This window comes from Eleutherodactylus coqui, chromosome 4, assembly GCF_035609145.1.
Source record: "Eleutherodactylus coqui strain aEleCoq1 chromosome 4, aEleCoq1.hap1, whole genome shotgun sequence".
NCBI lineage: Eukaryota > Metazoa > Chordata > Amphibia > Anura > Eleutherodactylidae > Eleutherodactylus > Eleutherodactylus coqui.
In genome coordinates, this window is record NC_089840.1 from 146,015,312 (window position 1) to 146,022,880 (window position 7,569).

Below are 7,569 nucleotides of genomic sequence, written 5' to 3' on the forward strand. Positions count from 1 at the left end.
GCACGCAGAGGTTGGGTTCTCAGTATTTTAAACGGTATCTGTGGCGGGACCGCCGACTGAGCAGACATGACGCCTCCCCTCAGTGGTCCTGGAATATACATATTTAATAACCCCTAGGCTGATTTCACAGGGGCGAGCGTGATATCAGGCCGATACTGCGCTCAGGAACATGCGATGTCCCCGCGGATGCCAGTCGTTTTTGTGTCAAAAATGCCTCCTATCACTTCATGGAGGCAGCGACCGTCCACTGTGGTTGAGGCCGCGCAGGAGGATCGCCAAGTGTTTCCCATTGTTTTCAATGGAAAACTTCGCATGTACCTCGCACACCGTTTTATCCGGTCCCATTGAAAACAATGGGGCGAAGCATTCCGAAGGGACGCCCACAGATTATTTCCTGCACCACGATGCGGGAAAAATAAATCGCTCGTGTATATAACTACATTCAAAAGAATGGGGTCCATATTTGTCTTGCGACGCACAAATCTTACACGTTTTTTTCAGCTGTGTGAGAGTGGCCTCAAAGGGTCAGTCTGGGCTCTTTTCAAGTCATGACCTATTCTCTGGATAGGTCTTCAGCAGTTGATGGTCAGTGGTCTGCCGCTCAGGACCCCCATCCAGCCTGCTATCCAGTACAGCGGCCAGACACTGAACAGGGGAGGAAATGTGACATCGGCTTCACTCCTATTCCACTTTCTGCTCCTCAACAACAACAGCTGGCTTGATTTCAATGGAAGCTGAGCTCCCACCTCCACCCCTGTCCACTGATGACAATCTCTGGCCCACCGGTGGACAGGGATCCTGAGCGGCGGACCCCCATCCATCAAGTACTGATGACCTATTCAGAGTATAGGTCATCAGTTGAAGGGAGCCCAGACCTTTCCAGCAGTGAAGGGCTTACAGTCTGTAACTTCCAGGAGCCCCATCCAGCTCTCAGATGGAGCCGCTCATACCACTGGCCCATCATGACTGGCCCCCAACCTTAGACCTCATGTCCACGGCACTCCAGGATTCTGAGTGTGGAATCTCGCAGCGGATTCCAGCCGTGCCCGCAGACATGAGACAAAAAAGACATTTACTCACCTGTCCGGACACTTCGCGAGTCTCCTCCGTTGTGGCCGGATCTTCTTCCTTCTGCGCAGTGCATGCGCTATGCTGCTTTTTCTTTTTTAAATCTCCTGCTCTCCTGTGGATACGCGGCACGTCCGCAGTGTCAGCTGCAGGCGTGCCGCGGACCGGACAGCTTCCATTGACTTCAATAGAAGCCATCCCTGTGGGATCTGCAGAAAAATGGAGCATGCTGCGTTTTTTCCCGCGTGTGCGATCTGCACGCCAGGTAAAGAGATGACATCCGCAGGTATTTAAATACCTACGGATGCCCAGTGATAGCCTATGGGCAGATTGAAGTGCAGATCATCCGTGCGGGTGACCCACGTGGATTCCACAATTCAATTATGCCCGTGGACATGAGGCCTTACTGTTTGGCTGGAGGAAGGTTCAACAAAGATTCAGGAGGGAGTCAATTTCAAGTAGCCTTTTCTTTGGATACGGAGGATCTCAGTGGGGCCTCTACTACATTTAGGGGGAACAGATGGGGACGTCATTACTTTAAATGGGTTTTTCGAGTTTAATAAATAAAAAAAAGATTGTGCACCTCAAGTATGAAAATGATCGTAGACTGAACTCCTGGTTTCACGGTAGCCCCAGCAGCGCATCCGCAGATCCCCTCTACGACACTGTATTGTGTGAATATCGCACGTTTCTAGCAAAAGGCATCGCAATCGCAGGAAAAAATCGCATGTTTACTAACACAATATCAGTCTGATTTCTTGGACCAATATTGCATTCAGCCTTGTAAATGCGGTCTAAGGGCTCCTGCACACTTGCGTTTTTCTTGCGCATTTTTCTCACGCGATATCGCTCCTTTTTTTTTCACATGATTGTCAATGGGACTTTCTAATGTTAAAAACACATCGCACAAAAATTGCAAAGTCCCAACATGCGATGCGTTTTTAACATTAAAAAGTCCCTTTGACATTTGCGTGAAAAAACGCAGCGATATTGCAGCGTTAAAAAACGCAAGTGGGTGTGAGCCCTTAGGGTGCCTACCCACTAGCGTTTTTTTTCCCTGCGAAATTCGCAGCATTTTTTTCTCTGCAGGGGTCTATGGGACTTGTAATGTTAAAATCGCGATCGCGCAAAATCGCAATTTACCGCGAAATCGCGATTTTGCGCGATCGCGATTTTAACATTACAAGTCCCATAGACCCCTGCAGAGAAAAAAATACTGCGAATTTCGCAGGGAAAAAAAATGCTAGTGGGTAGGCACCCTTATAGCGAATAAAAAACTTCCGACATTTCTCATCGTATCTTAGGACACGTCTATTTGTAGACCGCTATGCTTTTCTGTTCTCCTAAAATGCTGGAGAGGAACGGAAACCATGTCAGATGAAGAACAAGGTGGTCGGCCTTTGACTCATTAAAGCCTTTAGGTCTGCCTGAATGATGTTTCGGTGTTATAGATAGAAACCCAAGGTGAGAACCGACAGCAGGAAAGAAAATGCTTTGTGAGGCTCCAATTCGAGTCTCCAGTGCAAAATCCAGGACAAAATAGCGCAGCGTGCTGCACTGTTCAATCTCAGAAAGTTTCAGCTGGCACGCCTAAAGTTATGCGAACCCCTTTTAGTCAGGGGGGTCCAATATTTTCAGTTATGGATTTCCACCACAATTCGGTCTGTTAATATGAGGGGGTGTTGGGGAAGGGAATTATTTAAACAGTTGTTTTTGTTTGGTTGTTGGGCAAGTGAGAATTTGTGTGTTTTGAGAAAATTGGAAAATTTTCAATAAAAACTATTGGATTAAAAAAAAAAAGTCAGTGGGGTGCATCTGGCGCCATTCAGTGTTCTAGTTTTTTAATTATTGTTCGACTTTGAGGACAGCCGAACAACGGAAACCATACTGGAGGCAGGAGGCAGCTCTGAATGAGGCCTAAAAAGAGCCTTAGTGAAAATAATGGGGCTGAGAACCCTGCCTGTTGCCAGAGAAAAGGAGTTACTACCTCTGTTGTTAGTCTATAACCATCAGCCTTTCCTGAGTGAAGCCAAGACAGGGTTGAGGGACAGGATGTTCTGACAAGGACTCTAACCCCTATACCATTCTAAATGTTGGCTTCAGAGATGCCCATTCTCTTTACACCTTAAGGCCTCATGTCCACGGGGGAAAATCAGGCCCGCCGTATATTCTTCATGCAGAATCCCGCAGCGGGTCCCTCCTTTCCCACGGACATGAGGCCTAAAAACAAGATTTACTTACCTGTCCGGACGCTGCGGATCTTCCCTCCGTCGCGGCCGTATCTTCTTTCTTCGGCCCGGCGGATGTGCTCGGCATGCTGGCAGAGTGCCGTGCGCATGCGCCGGGCACTCCATTTTTTTTTTAACTCCTGCTCTCCCACGCCGGAGAGCAGAAAGTCAGGTGCGGGTGTGCTGCAGATCTGGACGACTTCCATAGGCTTCAATAGAAGCCTGCGGGAGACCCGCACTAAAATGGAGCATGCCGCGGCTGTTTTCCCGCACACGCAATCCGTGCCTCAAGGGAAAATGACATCCACAGGTATTTAACTACCTGCGGGTGTCCAATGCATCCGTATGGGGTGTAGATAACGCTGCGGGAGAAACACTGTGAATTTTAAATTTTATTTTAGCCATGGACATGAGGCCTAAAGGGGTTGACCCACAATGGACATTTATTGATCATCACCAAAATAAGTGCTAAAAATGTCTGATTGCTGGAGACCCCACTGCTGGGAACTCCACAATTGCTAGAATGGGGGTCCTGAGCCCCCCCGTTCCTCCTCACTAATGACCATAGAGAGGAGGAGTTTGAATGGAAAGGCAGTGAAGCATGCGTCCTGCCTCTATCCAATGTCTATGGGGCTGACGGAAACAGTCAGTACAGCACATTCTATGATGAAAATAACCATCAAAGGTCATATGAAGGGTAACAATAAAGCGGTGAACCTTCTCAGCAAAATGTTTAAGTATACTGTGCTTTCTAGGGATCAGGGTGGTAGGAGACAGGCTTTGTCAATGTCCCAAATCACACCACGTCCTGAAGCTTTCTTTAAAGCCAGGCTAATACGAGTAGATTAGTATTGTGGATTCTGCATTCGCGTGGAGGATCCGCAGCAAAACCCGGGCATTGAAAGGCATGCATTTCTGATTTTTTTCGTTCACATTTGTGGATAGAAATTGCGTACTCCGCGATTGGAAGAAAAATCCCAGCATGACATATTTTGCCGTGGAATCCATGCAGACGGCCTCCATTGATGTCAATGGAGGCGTCCGACCCACAGCCCATACGCAGTTAACATTGTTAACATAGCTAAGTGATGTTGCGGGAAATGCAAATAAAAACAAACAAACTGTACTGTGCATGACCGCCTGTGAGCCTCCTCGGTCATCCACAGTACAGTTACAGGAGGTGCGCAGGGTCACCGTCCGAATCCGCTGTGGGCTTCCCCGCATGTGGAATCCGACCTACTCTTGTGAGCCCAGCCCAAAAGGGATTTTGTCATCAGGTTCATGCTGCCTGAACTGCGTGTATGGGCCGTGCCAGCCTCTCCCCACCCGCATCAGAGTAGAGTGACAGCTCTCTCCCTATACACAAGCCGGAAGAGAACTGTCAATCCTCATGCTGCTGGCGGGGAGAGACCGGTCCCAGATTCATTCTGCCCGTAGACAGCACACAGCCCCAAATTAGCTTGTGCACAGTGAGCCTAAGAGGGTTTTATCTTTGTAATAAAACCATTATTTGGAATACAGTAGTCTTCTTGTCTAAGAACTTTGTGTTTCAGTATTAGGGCTCAGTCAGACAAGTGATTTTTTTAGTGCATGTATAGACTGCTAATAAATTGCATCTGATAGAACCAGTGCTTTTCCAATGGTCCAAGCGGTCCGATTTTCAGATGCGCAAAAAAAAAAATCGCACCTGTAAAAAATAAGACAATGTTTTTGTAAGTGACCATTGTATGGAAGGCAATGTGAAGCCCCTGAATGCTGTCACATTCAGGGGTTTCATCTTGTTGTCAATGGGGCTGGCGGCAGCAGCGCCGGCGCCATTGAAAACATAGGGAGTACATCGTGCTCTCCTGTCACAGCTATGGCAGGGGATTCCTTCATCCCTGCGAGGACTGCAGCAGAGGTCTGTGATGCTATCCCATTGCTTTCAATGGAGCTGGCGCTGCTGCCTCCCCATTGAAAGCAATGGGAAGAAGTCAACCCCTGCAGCGATAATTTTCGGGGGAGTGGAGGGGAGGCTTGAAATATAAGCCTTGCCCTGAAATTCACCCCCAGCTGTAAGGAAAAAAAAGGTAACTCACCTAGAAGTGCTGTCTGGCTCTTCTCCCTATCCCCGGCAGTCTTCTGTGTATTTTGGTGGCTGGGGATTGAAAACTCCCCGCCTTCAGAAAGCGCTGCCTCTGATTGGCTACGGATGATTTTCAGGGTAGGGCTTATATTTCAAGTCCGCATCACCCCCCGAAAAACATTACTGCAGGGGTTGACTTCATCCCACTGCTTTCAATGGGGCAGCAGCGTCGGCCCCATTGAAAGCAATGGGATTGCATCACGGACCTCCGCCACAGCTGTGACAGGGGAGCGCGATGTGCTCCCTGTATTTGCAATGGGGCCGGTGATAGCCGCGCCTATCTTGTTGACAACAAGGTAAGACCCCTGGATGTGACAGCATCCCAGGGTTTCACATCCAAGGTATCCCCTGCTCCAGGTGGAACAGCCACAGCACGGGATACCGATCGCAGTAGTATGTGCGATTTTTATGTTCGTTTTTTTTTGGTCTATGGTCATGTGATTTATAACACATGCGATGTGCGATTTCTTTATCGCACTTTTATATGCGCTAAATAATCGCTTGTGACTGAGCCCGCAACATGTAACTGCTTAAAGGTATCTTCACTTGGGTTGAAAAGGCTGCAGATTTTCTGCAGTGGAATTAGCTGTGGAAATTCTTTAGGGCTCGGTCACACAAGCGAATATCCGCGCGTTTATCAGCGTGGAAAAAAAATGCACTGCGTGCGCCGAAACTAATCCACACCCAAAAAATATAGAACCTATGGGTGGCAATGGACGTGACCACGCGGACTCTTCTGCGCACGCAGTGCGTTCTTTTTCTCCGCGCGGAAAAACGTGCGGATATCCACTCGCGTGACCGAGCCCTTGGGCCTCATGTCCACTGGAAAATTCGGGCCCGTGTGGATTCTTTATGCAGAATCCCGCAGCGGGTTCCTCGTTTCCTACAGACATGAGGCCTGAAAATAAAATTTACTTACCTGTCCGGACGCTGCAGATCTGCCCTCCATCGCGGCCGGATCTTCTTTCCTCTACCCGGCAGATGTGCTCGGCACGCCGGCAGTGTGCCGCGCGCATGTGCCGTGCACTCTTTTTCTTTTTTGAACTCCTGCTCTCCCGCGCGGTAGAGCAGAAATTCCGCTGTGGGTGTGCCCCGGATACGGACGGCTTCCATAGGCTTCAATGGAAGCCCGCGGGAGCCGTCCATGCAAGAAACCCACAGAAAATGGAGGATGCTGTGGGTGCGATCTGCGCGGCAGGGAAAAATGACATCCGCAGGTATTTACTTACCTGCGGGTGTCCAATACATCCCTATGGGCGCGGATCACGCGTGCGGGACACCCGCGCGGATTTTGAAATTAAAATTACATAGTGGACCTGAGGCCTTATAGTACAAGGATTTTTAAACAATTGAAACAGAAGAAGTAAGACGATAAATTGAAAAACATGTATTAAAAGTTCATTAACCCCTTAAGGACTTTGTCCTTTTTTTTCCATTTTCCTCCTGCCATTGTAAAAAATCATAACTCTTGTATTTATCCATCGCCGCTGCTGTCTGAGGGCTTGTTTTTTTCAGACGAGTTGTATTTTCCAATGGAACTATTACATGTACCATATAATGTACTGAAAAACTTAAAAAATTCTAAGTAGAGTGGAATGAAAAAAAAAAAATTCTGCCAAATCTTTGAGTGTGTCCTGTTTGTACGACGACAAAAATGACATCATAATCTTATTCCTTGGCTCAGTTTTCTTACTACGATACTAAACTTATATAGTTTTCTTTTGCTGTACTACTTTTATTTTTTTCAAAGATATTTAATTTTTTAAAATTATTTTCTGCACCATCTTCTGACTGCAATAACTTTTTTATTTTCCGTTGACATAGTTGTGCGAGGGCTCATTTCGTGTAGTATGTCCTGTAGTTTCCGTTAGTAACATTTTTGAATACTTACAATGGTTTGATTGCTTTTTATTATATTTTTTCTTGGAGACCGGGTGAGCAAAAAAGTACAATTCGGGCGTTATTTTTTTTCTGATGACGCTCATCGTGCAAAGTAAATTCTGCATTACTTTGCTAGATCGGACATTTACGGACGCAGCGATACCAAATATATATTTTGTTTTATTATTTAGATTATTTTATTATAAATTGGACAACAGTTTTTTTTTAGCTTTTATTACTTTTGTTTTTAATTATTAGTAAAACTTT